Here is a 15,783-nt window from a genome sequence, read left to right on the forward strand (position 1 = left end):
TGATGAGCAAACAAGACAACACACTGACTGTACAGTGACTGACTGATTACCATAGTGTCTAACACTACTGCACTCTACTTAAGAACAAAAGGGAGAAAAGGAAGCTAGAGATCCCTTAAAGTGTATCCCAAATGGCACCCTGTACAGTGCACAACTTTTGACCAGAACCCATAGAGTACTGCATATAGGGAATATAGGGTGAAATTTGGGACATAGACCTTTACACTACACTAACTAAGTTAACCTGGCTGGTGTCTGGTTAAGGAACTACTTACTGCACTAACAAAAGCTAAGTAATGTCACTATGTAATGTTACACAACCAGAGGTTTGGATAGTTCACGTCCTGTTCCTGGGACTGTAGTGCAGAGTCTGTGTAGCCTAATGTATCTGTACAACACAGAAGTAGGTTTCACTATTCAATAATATGTTACATATCCTTGAGTTATTTCTAAGAATACAATGACAAAGAAACATGATGTGGTCATATACGCCGACAGTGGATAATATCATTGCTGTACATCAAAGGTTGTACTGGTCTTTAGAGACAAGTTACGGGCCAACTGGACTCTAACAACCTCTATGCTAGTGTCCTGTATCTAACCACCTCTATGCTAGTGTCCTGTATCTAACCACCTCTATGGTAGTGTCCTGTATCTAACCACCTCTATGCTAGTGTCCTGTATCTAACCACCTCTATGCTAGTGTCCTGTATCTAACCACCTCTATGCTAGTGTCCTGTATCTAACCACCTCTATGGTAGTGTCCTGTATCTAACCACATCTATGCTAGTGTCCTGTATCTAACCACCTCTATGGTAGTGTCCTGTATCTAACCACCTCTATGGTAGTGTCCTGTATCTAACCACCTCTATGCTAGTGTCCTGTATCTAACCACCTCTATGCTAGTGTCCTGTATCTAACCACCTCTATGCTAGTGTCCTGTATCTAACCACATCTATGCTAGTGTCCTGTATCTAACCACCTCTATGGTAGTGTCCTGTAGCTAACCACCTCTATGCTAGTGTCCTGTATCTAACCACCTCTATGCTAGTGTCCTGTATCTAACCACCTCTATGCTAGTGTCCTGTATCTAACCACCTCTATGCTAGTGTCCTGTATCTAACCACCTCTATGGTAGTGTCCTGTATCTAACCACCTCTATGCTAGTGTCCTGTATCTAACCACCTCTAGTGTCCTGTATCTAACCACATCTATGCTAGTGTCCTGTATCTAACCACCTCTATGCTAGTGTCCTGTATCTAACCACCTCTATGCTAGTGTCCTGTATCTAACCACCTCTATGCTAGTGTCCTGTATCTAACCACCTCTATGGTAGTGTCCTGTATCTAACCACCTCTATGCTAGTGTCCTGTATCTAACCACCTCTATGGTAGTGTCCTGTATCTAACCACCTCTATGCTAGTGTCCTGTATCTAACCACCTCTATGGTAGTGTCCTGTATCTAACCACCTCTATGCTAGTGTCCTGTATCTAACCACCTCTATGCTAGTGTCCTGTATCTAACCAACCTCTATGGTAGTGTCCTGTATCTAACCTCTAACCACCTCTATGCTAGTGTCCTGTATCTAACCACCTCTATGCTAGTGTCCTGTATCTAACCACCTCTATGTTAGTGTCCTGTATCTAACCACCTCTATGCTAGTATCTAACCACCTCTATGGTAGTGTCCTGTATCTAACCACCTCTATGCTAGTGTCCTGTATCTAACCACCTCTATGGTATTGTCCTGTATCTAACCACCTCTATGCTAGTGTCCTGTATCTAACCACCTCTATGCTAGTGTCCTGTATCTAACCACCTCTATGGTAGTGTCCTGTATCTAACCACAACTATGGTAGTGTCCTGTATCTAACCACCTCTATGGTAGTGTCCTGTATCTAACCACCTCTATGGTAGTGTCCTGTATCTAACCACCTCTATGGTAGTGTCCTGTATCTAACCACCTCTATGGTAGTGTCCTGTATCTAACCACCTCTATGGTATTGTCCTTATCTAACCACTGCTATGCTAGTGTCCTGTATCTAACCACCTCTATGGTATTGTCCTTATCTAACCACTGCTATGCTAGTGTCCTGTATCTAACCACCTCTATGGTAGTGTCCTGTATCTAACCACCTCTATGGTAGTGTCCTGTATCTAACCACCTCTATGGTATTGTCCTTATCTAACCACTGCTATGCTAGTGTCCTGTATCTAACCACCTCTATGGTAGTGTCCTGTAGCTAACCACCTCTATGCTAGTGTCCTGTATCTAACCACCGCTATGCTAGTGTCCTGTATCTAACCACTGCTATGGTAGTGTCCTATATCTGTGTAAGGGGTAGGGGGAAGTAGCGCCTAGCGAACTATAATGCCGCTGGTTGTTCCTATTTCGACATTTACAGAATGTCTGGATGAGGATCAGTGTGAGACCATGGTTACCACGGTTACCCTGTTCTGATTAGATTTGAACCCCATGTGTAACGTTTTCTAGCCCCACCCATCCCTTGGCCTTGCAATAGCTTACTATTCACACTCAATATGAGTTGACATACGAGTCTTACTGGGTTTGGGGCATAATGTTTCTGTGTCTATGTTGCAAACTAATAGAGGACCATATCATTTAGGTATTCTCTAATGAGAAAAGGGAAATCTAACTAAAATATGTTTTCATTTCAATAAATATTTTTCTTCAGATATTTTGCTCATAAAGCATAACTCTTCTGTTCACAAAACATTACAATATTTTAAAGTTTAAGGAGTTGAAAACTAAGAGCTTTTCTTGGCACTGAATCAGGAAGATTTGATGTATTTCTCATTATTTTTCCGTATGGTTAGAATAGAGTTAAACCCACCATGTCCTCTCTCACTGAACGATAGAGGGGAAGAGGAAGGTTCACAAGGAGGTAAAGAAGAAAGAGTGAGATTGAAAGGAGTAAAAAGAGACAGCATACAGACACTAGAGGGCAGTATACAGGAAGTAGATATATATGAGCTACAGAAAGAATCTGAAGGGTTCATTTTCCGTTTTTTTTTCTTTCTTCCATCGTCTCGTCATCTATTGACCCGGCCCGGCGCCGTAGGTGAGTTCCCCTAACACACTGCCCAGGTCAGAGATCAGACTGCCTACGCTACACTTCAACGGTCAGAGTCTGAGGGGTCAACCGATCAGGACTGCCTTGTGTCATTCGGAGTTAGGCAAGGTTGTAAGGGTGACATGCTGGTAAGGACAGGGAAGGGAGGTACAGTAAAATCTGGCAGATAAAGATTCAGTCCAGAGATAGTCCAGACGAGAGCTAGTCCAGACCAGAGATAGTCCAGACCAGAGATAGTCCAGACCAGAGATAGTCCAGACCAGAGATAGTCCAGACCAGAGAAAGTCCGCAAGTCCCAGACTACAGTTCAGTGTAGCTGAGCTCCTGCCTTGTCTCCAGCCAGGTTTGTGCGTTTTAAAAGTTTATTTATTTTTCAAACCCCGACCAACGAGTTGTGTCCAGTTGTTGCCCTCAGCGTTTTCTCCGTAAGGTTGTTTGGAGGTCAAGGGTAAAAAACGAGAAGGAGGTTCAAGTGATCGGCTGGTTACCTAGAGGACGGGCTACTGCACTCAGAGGCGGGGCAACAGAACTGATGGGCGATGTCATCGTCTTCGTCCTCTCTGGGAGAGGGACGGTCCATGGTAGCATGGGTAGAGAGAGAGAGAGACAGACATACAGACAGGGGTTGAGACAGAAGCAAAGGGATGGGGAACACAGAAAAGCAGAGTGAGAGAAGGAAGGAAAGAAGGGAATATAGATAAAACCCTAGTGTTATAACTCCTCCTCTAGTGTTATAACTCCTACTCTAGTGTTATAACTCCTCCTCTAGTGTTATAACTCCACCTCTAGTGTTATAACTCCTCCTCCTCTAGTGTTATAACTCCTCCTCCTCTAGTGTTATAACTCCTCCTCCTCTAGTGTTATAACTCCTCCTCCTCTAGTGTTATAACTCCTCCTCCTCTAGTGTTATAACTCCTCCTCCTCTAGTGTTATAACTCCTCCTCCTCTAGTGTTATAACTCCTCATCCTCTAGTGTTATAACTCCTCATCCTCTAGTGTTATAACTCCTTCTCTAGTATTATAACTCCTCCTCATCTAGTGTTATAACAGTAGCTGACCACTAGATCAGAGAAGTGGGACTCCTCCACCTCTAGTGTTATAACAGTAGTTGACCACTAGATGTCAGGCTTGCAGCATGGAGAACAGTCTGCTACTAAAGCTACAACACTGACATCTACTGCAAACGTGATCTATTAGGTTAAATAAATTTTAAAAAATTATTAAATACCATGACTCCTTGCCTTAAGATATAGTGATTAAATACCATTATATACCATGTCTCCTTGCCCGAAGATATAGTGATTAAATACCATGACTCCTAGCATTACGATATAGCTAATATTTTATGTAATCCTGTGATGGAATGTCATAGGTTTCCAAACATTTTAATGTGACTTTAAAATATATCCCAAGGGGGTTGAGATGCATACAAAAACAACAGGGAGGAGAGGGAGGGAAGGAGAGGATGGAGAGGACAGGGGTAGAAGAGTGGAGTGGGCGGGGGGTTGTCGGTGGGTGTTTGGGTGCAATAAGTAGGCCTACATGTGTGAAGGAGATGGGGGAGGCCTTACACTCGGTTGCGTTCCAGCAGATAATCAGATCTCACAACGCCATGAAGGAAGTGTTGAACGGGGTCATATTAAAATGATTACAACTCATTTTCCAAGACAGTGTTTCCCAAAATCTCTCCTCTCCCGGTGTAAGAGAGATGGGTGGTGAATTCAGTCAGGTGTTGGCTACTGAAGCTATGATTCCAGATTCTAGTTTCCGATAAGAGTGTTATTAACTTTGTAACGAGTTAAATAATGTGATTATGGTGATCACCCATCAGGCGGTCAGTTATTACATCTAGAAACTGGGGCTAATTACACACTCCTGAGTCAGGTTGTTAAAGGTATTCTCTGATACTTTGTGTACATTTTTAGCCAGTAGTTTCTGAATTAGCTCTCACCAGGCAATATAGGTCCCCCGGAAATTTGCATTCTACGTCCCAGACTGTATGTGGAGATGTGTGGCCCCACATCATTGCTCTCTCTCTCTCTCTCTCTCTCTCTCTCTCTCTCTCTCTCTCTCTCTCTCTCTCTCTCTCTCTCTCTCTCTCTCTCTCTCTCTCTCTCTCTCTGCTCTGCTGTAGGTGCATCGTGTGTAGCTTGCTAGCCGATTTTCGCTCATACAGTGAGGGGCTGAAGCTCATTGGTTGAGAACTCAAATCGCTAGTGGAGAATGGTTCAGCACAGCTTCCAGAAAAATAGTTGCTTTCGAAACGGGATTTTTGAGACTAAATGAGGAAAGTCAGTAATAGATTATCTTAGATTATGTTTGTACAGTAATACTGCTCTTAGATTATGTTTGTACAGTAATACTGCTCTTAGATTATGTTTGTACAGTAATACTGCTCTTAGATTATGTTTGTACAGTAATACTGCTCTTAGATTATGTTTGTACAGTAATACTGCTCTTATATGCTCGTATAAACTACACATTGACACATTCAGCCCGACGCGGCGAGGTTTAAAAAAATTAATTAAATAAATACTTAGCAGTCGCCGAGGTTACATCGCATGTCTTTAATAACTACTAGGTGTCAGTGTGCTGACAAGAGACTGTCTATGACAGGACTGGAGGACCCTATGTGCAATCAGTGCTAATGCTCCAGACTGGTTAAGGCTAACACTTTAATAAATATAAAATAAATAATAAACCATTTAGACGGCATTTACATTTGTAAATGTTAGAAATAACACTTAAAAAATTAAGGGTTGAAATTGAAAGTATGAAACCGATTTGTAAAGTCCTTTTTTTTGTGTGTAAAAGTTGTTTGAAATAAATTGCTTGGAATTTCAGCCTGTTCAGATGCGCTGGAAATGTTGGCCCATATCATGACGTCACAATGTGATCTGATTATTATCGACCAATGACTGTTCATCTCGATAAAAAGGGGGTTGGGCTCTAGACCAGCCCTATTAGCCAATCCAGGTTGTGTATATAAATATCGTCAAATCGTCAAACGCGCCCGCACAATCAGACTGAGCATTTCAAGAGTCAAATGAGGGTCAGGTAAATATTATTTAAAAACACAGTGAAATTATTTAAATCACAGTAAAAACACAGTGATTTATAAGACATTTAGTGATGATTAAAACATTTAATTACAAGAAATGTCTACCAAATGGCATGCCCATCATTTTGTGACACATTACGTCACTCAAAATATTTATGAAGAATTTGTAATGTATAAATAGCACTCACTTTAGATTAGGGACTGCAAAAATACTGTACTAATGATTATAAATGTGAGAGTAATAATTCATAAATGCTTTCTAAATGGTTAATTACGGACCCTTAAAATAAATTGTTGCCGTGGTTGGGACAAGGAAAATGAAGGGTTTAGATCTGGCTCTCGGAGTCATCAGGGTGATGGACAGAGGGAGAGGTAGGGTGGTGTGGGCTCTGGGTGTCATCAGGGTGATGGAGAGAGGGAGAGGTAGGGTGGTATGGGCTCTGGGTGTCATCAGGGTGATGGGGAGAGGGAGAGGTAGGGTGGTATGGGCTCTGGGTGTCATCAGGGTGATGGAGAGAGGGAGAGGTAGGGTGGTGTGGGCTCTGGGTGTCATCAGGGTGATGGACAGAGGGAGAGGTTGGCTGGTGTGGGCTCTGGGTGTCATCGGGGTGATGGACAGAGGGAGAGGTTGGCTGGTGTGGGCTCTGGGAGTCATCAGGGTGATGGAGAGAGAGAGAGAGAGAGAGAGGCACTAAGCAGGAGGGAGAGAGAGAGAGGGTGGGTGGGTGGTGTGGGACGGGACGGGACAGGAGGAGGATGGGGGAGTGGAAGACTGTGAATCTAGTGAGGGACTGATAACTAAGGAGTTGCACCGTTTCTTCTGAAATCCTGGTTGAAGGATTTCTGTGATTCAGAAGGGAATCCTCCAACTGGGAATCCTCCAACTGGGAATCCTCCAACTGGGAATCCTCCAACCAGGATATCTGAAAAACTGAGAAACTTTGGGCATGTTTCCCGAATTGTGTAACCTTAGAGGGAGGATGGGGATTGGAGGAGAATAGTGGACGATTGTGGGCCTACTTTATAGTGGGTATACTCAGGCCCTTACCTTGCCTGGTCGGAGTGCCTGGATGGGGGGAGGGCGCAAGGCGGCTTGGGCAGGAGCAGCCGGGCAGGGCAACAGTACTGGTGGTGGGTGGAGCTGGACTGACTGTTAGCTGTCAGACTGCTGTGGAGGGAGGAGGTAGAACTAGGAACAGGAAGAGTAGTAGTGACGGTGGTGGTGGTGCTGCTGGTGGTAGGAGGATTGGAACGAGAAGAAGAAGCGCAACAGGTGGAATAAGGTGTTGACCTGACAGAGAGAGAGAGAGAGACAGGGGGAGGGAGAGGGAGAAAGGGAGAGAGGGAGAGGGAGAAAGGGAGAGAGGGAGAGAGAGGGGGGGAGGGAGAGGGAGAAAGGGGGAGAGAGAGAGAAAGACAGGGTGAGGGAGAGGGAGAAAGGGGGAGAGGGAGAAAGGGGGGGAGAGAGAGAGAGAGAGAGAGAGACAGGGGAGGGAGAGGGAGAAAGGGAGAGAGGAGAGAGAGACAGGGGGAGGGAGAGGGAGAAAGGGGGAGAGAGAGAGAGAGAGAGACACGGGGAGGGAGAGGGAGACAGAGAGAGAGAGAGAGAGACAGGGGAGGGAGAGGGAGAAAGAGAGAGAGAGAGAGAGAGAGAGACAGGGGGAGGGAAAGGGAGACAGAGAGAGAGAGAGAGACAGGGGGAGGGAGAGGGAGAAAGGGGGAGAGAGAGAGACAGGGGGAGGGAGAGGGAGACAGAGAGAGAGAGAGGGAGAGACAGGGGAGGGAGAGGGAGAAAGGGGAGAGAGGGAGACAGAGAGAGAGAGAGAGAGAGACAGGGGAGGGAGAGGGAGAAAAGGGGAGAGAGAGAGAGAGAGAGAGAGACAGGGGAGGGAGAGGGAGACAGAGAGAGAGAGAGACAGGGGAGGGGGAGGGAGAGGGAGAAAGGGGAGAGAGAGAGAGAGAGAGAGAGAGGGGGGGAGGGAGAGGGAGAAAGGGGGAGAGAGAGAGAGAGGGGAGAGAGACAGGGGAGGGAGAGGGAGACAGAGAGAGAGAGAGAGAGAGAGACAGGGGAGGGAGAGGGAGAAAGGGGAGAGAGGAGAGAGAGAGAGACAGGGGGGAGAGAGAGGGAGAAAGGGGGAGAGAGAGAGAGAGGGGAGGGAGAGGGAGAAAGGGGGGAGAGAGAGAGAGAGAGAGAGACAGGGGAGGGAGAGGGAGACAGAGAGAGAGAGAGACAGGGGGAGGAGAGGGAGAAAGGGGGGGAGAGAGAGAGAGACAGGGGGAGGGAGAGGGAGAAAGGGGGGAGAGAGAGAGACAGGGGAGGGAGAGCGAGACAGAGAGAGAGAGAGACAGGGGAGGGAGAGGGAGAAAGGGAGAGAAAGAGAGACAGGGGAGGGAGAGGGAGACAGAGAGAGAGAGAGAGAGAGAGAGAGAGGGGAGGGAGAGGGAGACAGAGAGAGCGAGAGAGAGACAGGAGGAGGGAGAGGGAGAAAGGGGGGGAGAGAGAGAGAGACAGGGGGAGGGAGAGGGAGACAGAGAGAGCGAGAGAGAGACAGGAGGAGGGAGAGGGAGAAAGGGGGGGAGAGATAGAGAGAGACAGGGGGAGGGAGAGGGAGACAGAGAGAGAGAGAGAGAGAGAGGGGCAGGGGAGGGAGAGGGAGAAAGGGTGGGAGAGAGAGAGACAGGGAGAGGGGAGAGGGAGAAAGGGGAGAGAGAGAGAGAGAGACAGGGGGAGGGAGAGGGAGAAAGGGGGAGAGAGAGAGAGAGAGAGACAGGGGGAGGGAGAGGGAGAAAGGGGGAGAGAGAGAGACAGGGGGAGGGAGAGGGAGAGGGAGAAAGGGGAGAGAGAGAGAGAGAGAGAGGGGGGAGGGAGAGGGAGAAAGGGGGGGGGAGAGAGAGAGAGACAGGGGAGGGAGAGGGAGACAGAGAGAGAGAGAGAGAGACAGGGGGGAGAGGGAGAAAGGGGGAGAGAGAGAGAGACAGGGGGAGGGAGAGGGAGACAGAGAGAGAGAGAGAGAGGGGGGAGGGAGAGGGAGAAAGGGGGAGCGAGAGAGAGACAGGGGAGGGAGAGGGAGAAAGGGGGGAGAGAGAGAGAGAGACAGGGGGAGGGAGAGGGAGAAAGGGGGAGAGAGAGAGACAGGGAGAGGGAGACAGAGAGAGAGAGAGAGAGACAGGGGGAGGGAGAGGGAGAAAGGGGGGGAGAGAGAGAGAGAGAGAGACAGGGGAGGGAGAGGGAGACAGAGAGAGAGAGAGAGAGAGACAGGGGGAGGGAGAGGGAGACAGAGAGAGAGAGAGAGAGAGACAGGGGGAGGGAGAGGGAGAAAGGGGGAGAGAGAGAGACAGGGGAGGGAGAGGGAGAGGGAGAAAGGGGGGAGAGAGAGAGAGAGAGAGACAGGTGGAGGAGAGGGAGAAAGGGGGAGAGAGAGAGAGAGAGACAGGGAGGGAGAGGGAGAGAGAGAGAGAGAGAGAGAGACAGGGGGAGGGAGAGGGAGAAAGAGGAGAGAGAGAGACAGGGAGAGGGAGAAAGGAGAGAGGGAGAGAGAGGGACAGGGAGGGGGAGGGAGAAAGGGGGAGAGAGAGAGAGACAGGGGAGGGAGAGGGAGAAAGGGGGAGAGAGAGAGAGACAGGGGGGGGAGAGGGAGAGGGAGAAAGGGGGAGAGAGAGAGAGGGGGAGGGAGAGGGAGAAAGGGGGAGAGAGAGAGAGGGGGAGAGAGACAGGGGAGGGAGAGGGAGACAGAGAGCGAGAGAGAGAGAGACAGGGGGAGGGAGAGGGAGAAAGGGGGGAGAGAGAGAGAGAGAGAGGGGGAGGGAGAGGGAGAAAGGGGGGGAGAGAGAGAGAGAGACAGGGGAGGGAGAGGGAGACAGAGAGAGAGCGAGAGAGACAGGGGGAGGGAGAGGGAGAAAGGGGGAGAGAGAGAGACAGGGAGAGGGAGACAGAGAGAGAGAGAGAGAGACAGGGGGAGGGAGAGGGAGAAAGGGGAGAGAGAGAGAGAGAGAGGGGGAGGGAGAGGGAGACAGAGAGAGAGAGAGAGAGAGACAGGGGAGGGAGAGGGAGACAGAGAGAGAGAGAGAGAGAGACAGGGGAGGGAGAGGGAGAAAGGGGGAGAGAGAGAGACAGGGGAGGGAGAGGGAGAGGGAGAAAGGGGAGAGAGAGAGAGAGAGAGAGACAGGTGGAGGGAGAGGGAGAAAGGGGGAGAGAGAGAGAGAGAGACAGGGGAGGGAGAGGGAGAGAGAGAGAGAGAGAGAGACAGGGGAGGGAGAGGGAGAAAAAGAGAGAGAGAGAGACAGGGAGAGGGAGAAAGGGAGAGAGGGAGAGAGAGAGGGACAGGGGAGGGGAGGGAGAAAGGGGGAGAGAGAGAGAGACAGGGGGAGGGAGAGGGAGAAAGGGGGAGAGAGAGAGAGACAGGGGGAGGGAGAGGGAGAGGGAGAAAGGGGGAGAGAGAGAGAGGGGAGGGAGAGGGAGAAAGGGGGAGAGAGAGAGAGGGGGAGAGAGACAGGGGAGGGAGAGGGAGACAGAGAGCGAGAGAGAGAGAGACAGGGGAGGGAGAGGGAGAAAGGGGAGAGAGAGAGAGAGAGAGGGGAGGGAGAGGGAGAAAGGGGGGAGAGAGAGAGAGAGAGACAGGGGAGGGAGAGGGAGACAGAGAGAGAGCGAGAGAGACAGGGGAGGGAGAGGGAGACAGAGAGAGAGAGCGAGAGAGACAGGGGAGGGAGAAAGGGGGAGAGAGAGAGAGAGAGAGACAGGGGGAGGGAGAGGGAGACAGAGAGAGAGAGAGAGAGAGAGACAGGGGAGGGAGAGGGAGAAAGGGGAGAGAGAGAGAGACAGGGGGAGGGAGAGGGAGACAGAGAGAGAGAGAGAGAGAGAGAGGGGGAGGGAGAAAGGGGGAGAGAGAGAGAGACAGGGGAGGGAGAGGGAGACAGAGAGAGCGAGAGAGAGACAGGGGAGGGGAGAGGGAGAAAGGGGGAGAGAGAGAGAGAGACAGGGGGAGGGAGAGGGAGACAGAGAGAGAGAGAGAGAGAGAGAGAGACAGGGGGAGGGAGAGGGAGACAGAGAGAGAGAGACAGGGGGAGGGAGAGGGAGAAAGGGGGAGAGAGAGAGAGACAGGGGGAGGGAGGGAGAGGGAGAAAGGGGGAGAGAGAGAGAGACAGGGGGAGGGAGAGGGAGAGGGAGAAAGGGGGGAGAGATGGAGAGAGACAGGGGAGGGAGAGGGAGACAGAGAGAGAGAGAGAGAGAGAGACAGGGGAGGGGGAGGGAGAAAGGGGGAGATAGAGAGAGACAGGGGAGGAGAGGGAGAAAGGGGAGAGAGAGAGAGACAGGGGAGGGAGAGGGAGAAAGGGGAGAGAGAGAGAGAGACAGGGGAGGTTGAGGGAGAGAGAGACAGGGGGAGGGAGAGGGAGAAAGGGAGAGAGGGAGAGAGAGAGAGACAGGGGAGGGAGAGGGAGAAAGGGAGAGAGAGGGAGAGAGAGAGACAGGGAGGGAGAGGGAGAAAGGGAGAGAGGGAGAGAGAGAGAGAGGGGGAGGGAGAGGGAGAAAGGGAGAGAGAGAGAGAGAGAGAAAGAGAGCGAGAGGAGAGGAGAGACAGAGGGAGAGAGAGAGAGAGAGAGAGTAAGAGAGAGAGGAAGGAAGGAAGGAGATAGAGAGAAGAGAGAAAAAATCAAGTCAAGATAGAAGGAGAAAAGAACAACATCCAGAAAGGCACACAGTAACCAGCCAGCCATAGCAGTGTAGACCGTATTGTAGACTAGCAGTGTAGACTAGACTAGTAGACCGTATTGTAGACTAGAAGTGTAGACTAGACTAGTAGACAGTATTGTAGACTAGACTGGCAGACAATATTATAGACCAGACTAGTAGTGTAGAATAGACTAGTAGACAGTATTGTAGACTAGAAGTGTAGACTAGTAGTGTAGACTAGACTAGTAGACAGTATTGTAGACTAGACTGGCAGACAGTATTATAGACTAGTAGACAGTATTGTAGACTAGACTAGTAGTGTTAGAAACAGTAACCAGCCAGCCATAGACTAGACTAGTAGACAGTATTATAGACTAGACTAGTGGTGTAGATTAGACTAGTAGACTAGAATAGTAGTGTTAGAAACAGTAACCAGCCAGCCATAGACTAGACTAGACTAGTAGACTAGACTAGTATACAGTAGTGTAGACTAGTATTGTAGACTAGTTGTGTTAGAAACAGTAACCAGCCAGCCATAGACTAGACTAGCAGTGTAGACAGTATTGTAGACTAGTAGTGTAGACTAGTTGTGTTAGAAACAGTAACCAGCCAGCCATAAACTAGACTAGCAGTGTAGACAGTATTGTGGACTAGTAGAGTAGACTAGTTGAGTTAGAAACAGTAACCAGCCAGCCATAGACTAGACTAGCAGTGTAGACAGTATTGTAGACTAGTAGTGTAGACTAGTTGTGTTAGAAACAGTAACCAGCCAGCCATAGACTAGACTAGCAGTGTAGACAGTATTGTAGACTAGTAGAGTAGACTAGTTGTGTTAGAAACAGTAACCAGCCAGCCATAGACTAGACTAGCAGTGTAGACAGTATTGTAGACTAGTAGTGTAGACTAGTTGTGTTAGAAACAGTAACCAGCCAGCCATAGACTAGACTAGCAGTGTAGACAGTATTGTAGACTAGTAGTGTAGACTAGTTGTGTTAGAAACAGTAACCAGCCAGCCATAGACTAGACTAGCAGTGTAGACAGTATTGTAGACTAGTTGTATTAGAAGCAGTAACCAGCCAGCCATAGACTAGACTAGCAGTGTAGACAGTATTGTAGACTAGTTGTATTAGAAGCAGTAACCAGCCAGCCATAGACTAGACTAGCAGTGTAGACAGTATTGTAGACTAGTAGTGTAGACTAGTTGTGTTAGAAACAGTAACCAGCCAGCCATAGACTAGACTAGCAGTGTAGACAGTATTGTAGACTAGTTGTATTAGAAGCAGTAACCAGCCAGCCATAGACTAGACTAGCAGTGTATACAGTATTGTAGACTAGTTGTATAGACTAGTATTGTAGTAGTGTAGACTAGTATTGCACACTAGTTGTGTTAGAAACAGTAACCAGCCAGCCATAGACTAGACTAGCAGTGTATACAGTATTGTAGACTAGTTGCATAGACTAGTATTGTAGTAGTGTAGACTAGTTGTGTTAGAAACAGTAATCAGATAGCCATAAACTAGACTAGCAGTGTAGACAGTATTGTAGACTAGTTGTGTTAGAAGCAGTAACCAGCCAGCCATAGACTAGACTAGCAGTGTATACAGTATTGTAGACTAGTTGTATAGACTAGTATTGTAGTAGTGTAGACTAGTATTGCACACTAGTTGTGTAGACTAGTATTGTAGTAGTGTAGACTAGTATTGTAGTAGTGTAGACTAGTATTGCACACTAGTTGTGTAGACTAGTATTGTAGTAGTGTAGACTAGTATTGTAGTAGTGTAGACTAGTATTGTAGTAGTGTAGACTAGTACTGCACACTAGTTGTGTAGACTAGTATTGTAGTTGTGTAGACTAGTATTGTAGTAGTGTAGACTAGTATTGTAGTAGTGTAGACTAGTATTGTAGTAGTGTAGACTAGTATTGTAGTAGTGTAGACTAGTATTGCACACTAGTTGTGTAGACTAGTATTGTAGTTGTGTAGACTAGTATTGTAGTAGTGTAGACTAGTATTGTAGTAGTGTAGACTAGTATTGTAGTAGTGTAGACTAGTACTGTAGTAGTGTAGACTAGTATTGCACACTAGTTGTGTAGACTAGTATTGTAGTAGTGTAGACTAGTATTGCACACTAGTTGTGTAGACTAGTATTGTAGTAGTGTAGACTAGTATTGCACACTAGTTGTGTAGACTAGTATTGTAGTAGTGTAGACTAGTATTGTAGTAGTGTAGACTAGTATTGCACACTAGTTGTGTAGACTAGTATTGTAGTAGTGTAGACTAGTATTGTAGTAGTGTAGACTAGTTGTGTAGACTAGTATTGTAGTAGTGTAGACTAGTATTGTAGTAGTGTAGACTAGTATTGTAGTTGTGTAGACTAGTTGTGTAGACTAGTATTGTAGTAGTGTAGACTAGTATTGTAGTAGTGTAGACTAGTATTGTAGTAGTGTAGACTAGTTGTGTAGACTAGTATTGTAGTAGTGTAGACTAGTTGTGTAGACTAGTATTGTAGTTGTGTAGACTGGTATTGTAGTAGTGTAGACTAGTTGTGTAGACTAGTATTGTAGTAGTGTAGACTAGTTGTGTAGACTAGTATTGTAGTTGTGTAGACTGGTATTGTAGTAGTTAACAGCAAAAACACAGAGTTTATACTGATATAAATTGAATCAAATGTTATTTGACACCGAAAACAACTGCTGTAGACTTTAACATTACATGAGAAATAAAATACACAAGAATGGAGCTATATACAGGAAGTACCAGATTAATGTGGAGCTATATACAGGAAGTACCAGTACCAGATTAATGTGGAGCTATATACAGGAAGTACCAGATTAATGTGGAGCTATATACAGGAAGTACCAGATTAATGTGGAGCTATATACAGGAAGTACCAGATTAATGTGGAGCTATATACAGGAAGTACCAGATTAATATGGAGCTATATACAGGAAGTACCAGATTAATGTGGAGCTATATACAGGAAGTACCAGTACCAGATTAATGTGGAGCTATATACAGGAAGTACCAGTACCAGATTAATGTGGAGCTATATACAGGAAGTACCAGATTAATGTGGAGCTATATACAGGAAGTACCAGATTAATGTGGAGCTATATACAGGAAGTACCAGATTAATGTGGAGCTATATACAGGAAGTATCAGATTAATGTGGAGCTATATACAGGAAGTACCAGATTAATGTGGAGCTATATACAGGAAGTACCAGATTAATGTGGAGCTATATACAGGAAGTACCAGATTAATGTGGAGCTATATACAGGAAGTACCAGATTATACAGGGAGTACCAGATTAATGTGGAGCTATATACAGGGAGTACCAGATTAATGTGGAGCTATATACAGGAAGTACCAGATTAATGTGGAGCTATATACAGGAAGTATCAGATTAATGTGGAGCTATATACAGGAAGTATCAGATTAATGTGGAGCTATATACAGGAAGTATCAGATTAATGTGGAGCTATATACAGGAAGTACCAGATTAATGTGGAGCTATATACAGGGAGTACCAGATTAATGTGGAGCTATATACAGGAAGTACCAGATTAATGTGGAGCTATATACAGGAAGTACCAGATTAATGTGGAGCTATATACAGGAAGTACCAGATTAATGTGGAGCTATATACAGGAAGTACCAGATTAATGTGGAGCTATATACAGGAAGTACCAGATTAATGTGGAGCTATATACAGGAAGTACCAGATTAATATGGAGCTATATACAGGGAGTACCAGATTAATGTGGAGCTATATACAGGAAGTACCAGATTAATGTGGAGCTATATACAGGAAGTACAGATTAATGTGGAGCTATATACAGGAAGTACCAGATTAATGTGGAGCTATATACAGGAGTACCAGATTAATGTGGAGCTATATACAGGAAGTACCAGATTAATGTGGAGCTATATACAGGAGTACCAGATTAATGTGGAGCTA

The 15,783-nt window shown here is 46.8% G+C and overlaps 1 long non-coding RNA gene across 1 annotated transcript; it reads right to left on the minus strand.

Annotated features, from left to right (window-relative positions):
• Nucleotides 1-877: 877 nt before the first annotated feature.
• LOC121841039 lies at nucleotides 878-7,450 on the minus strand. Its single transcript, XR_006080080.1, has 3 exons — nucleotides 7,205-7,450; nucleotides 1,849-3,655; nucleotides 878-1,156 (listed from the first exon to the last, which is right to left on the minus strand). It is a non-coding gene; the product is annotated as an uncharacterized LOC121841039 (long non-coding RNA).
• Nucleotides 7,451-15,783: the final 8,333 nt, after the last annotated feature.

Source organism: Oncorhynchus tshawytscha, linkage group LG26 (genome assembly GCF_018296145.1).
Source record: "Oncorhynchus tshawytscha isolate Ot180627B linkage group LG26, Otsh_v2.0, whole genome shotgun sequence".
Taxonomy (NCBI): domain Eukaryota; kingdom Metazoa; phylum Chordata; class Actinopteri; order Salmoniformes; family Salmonidae; genus Oncorhynchus; species Oncorhynchus tshawytscha.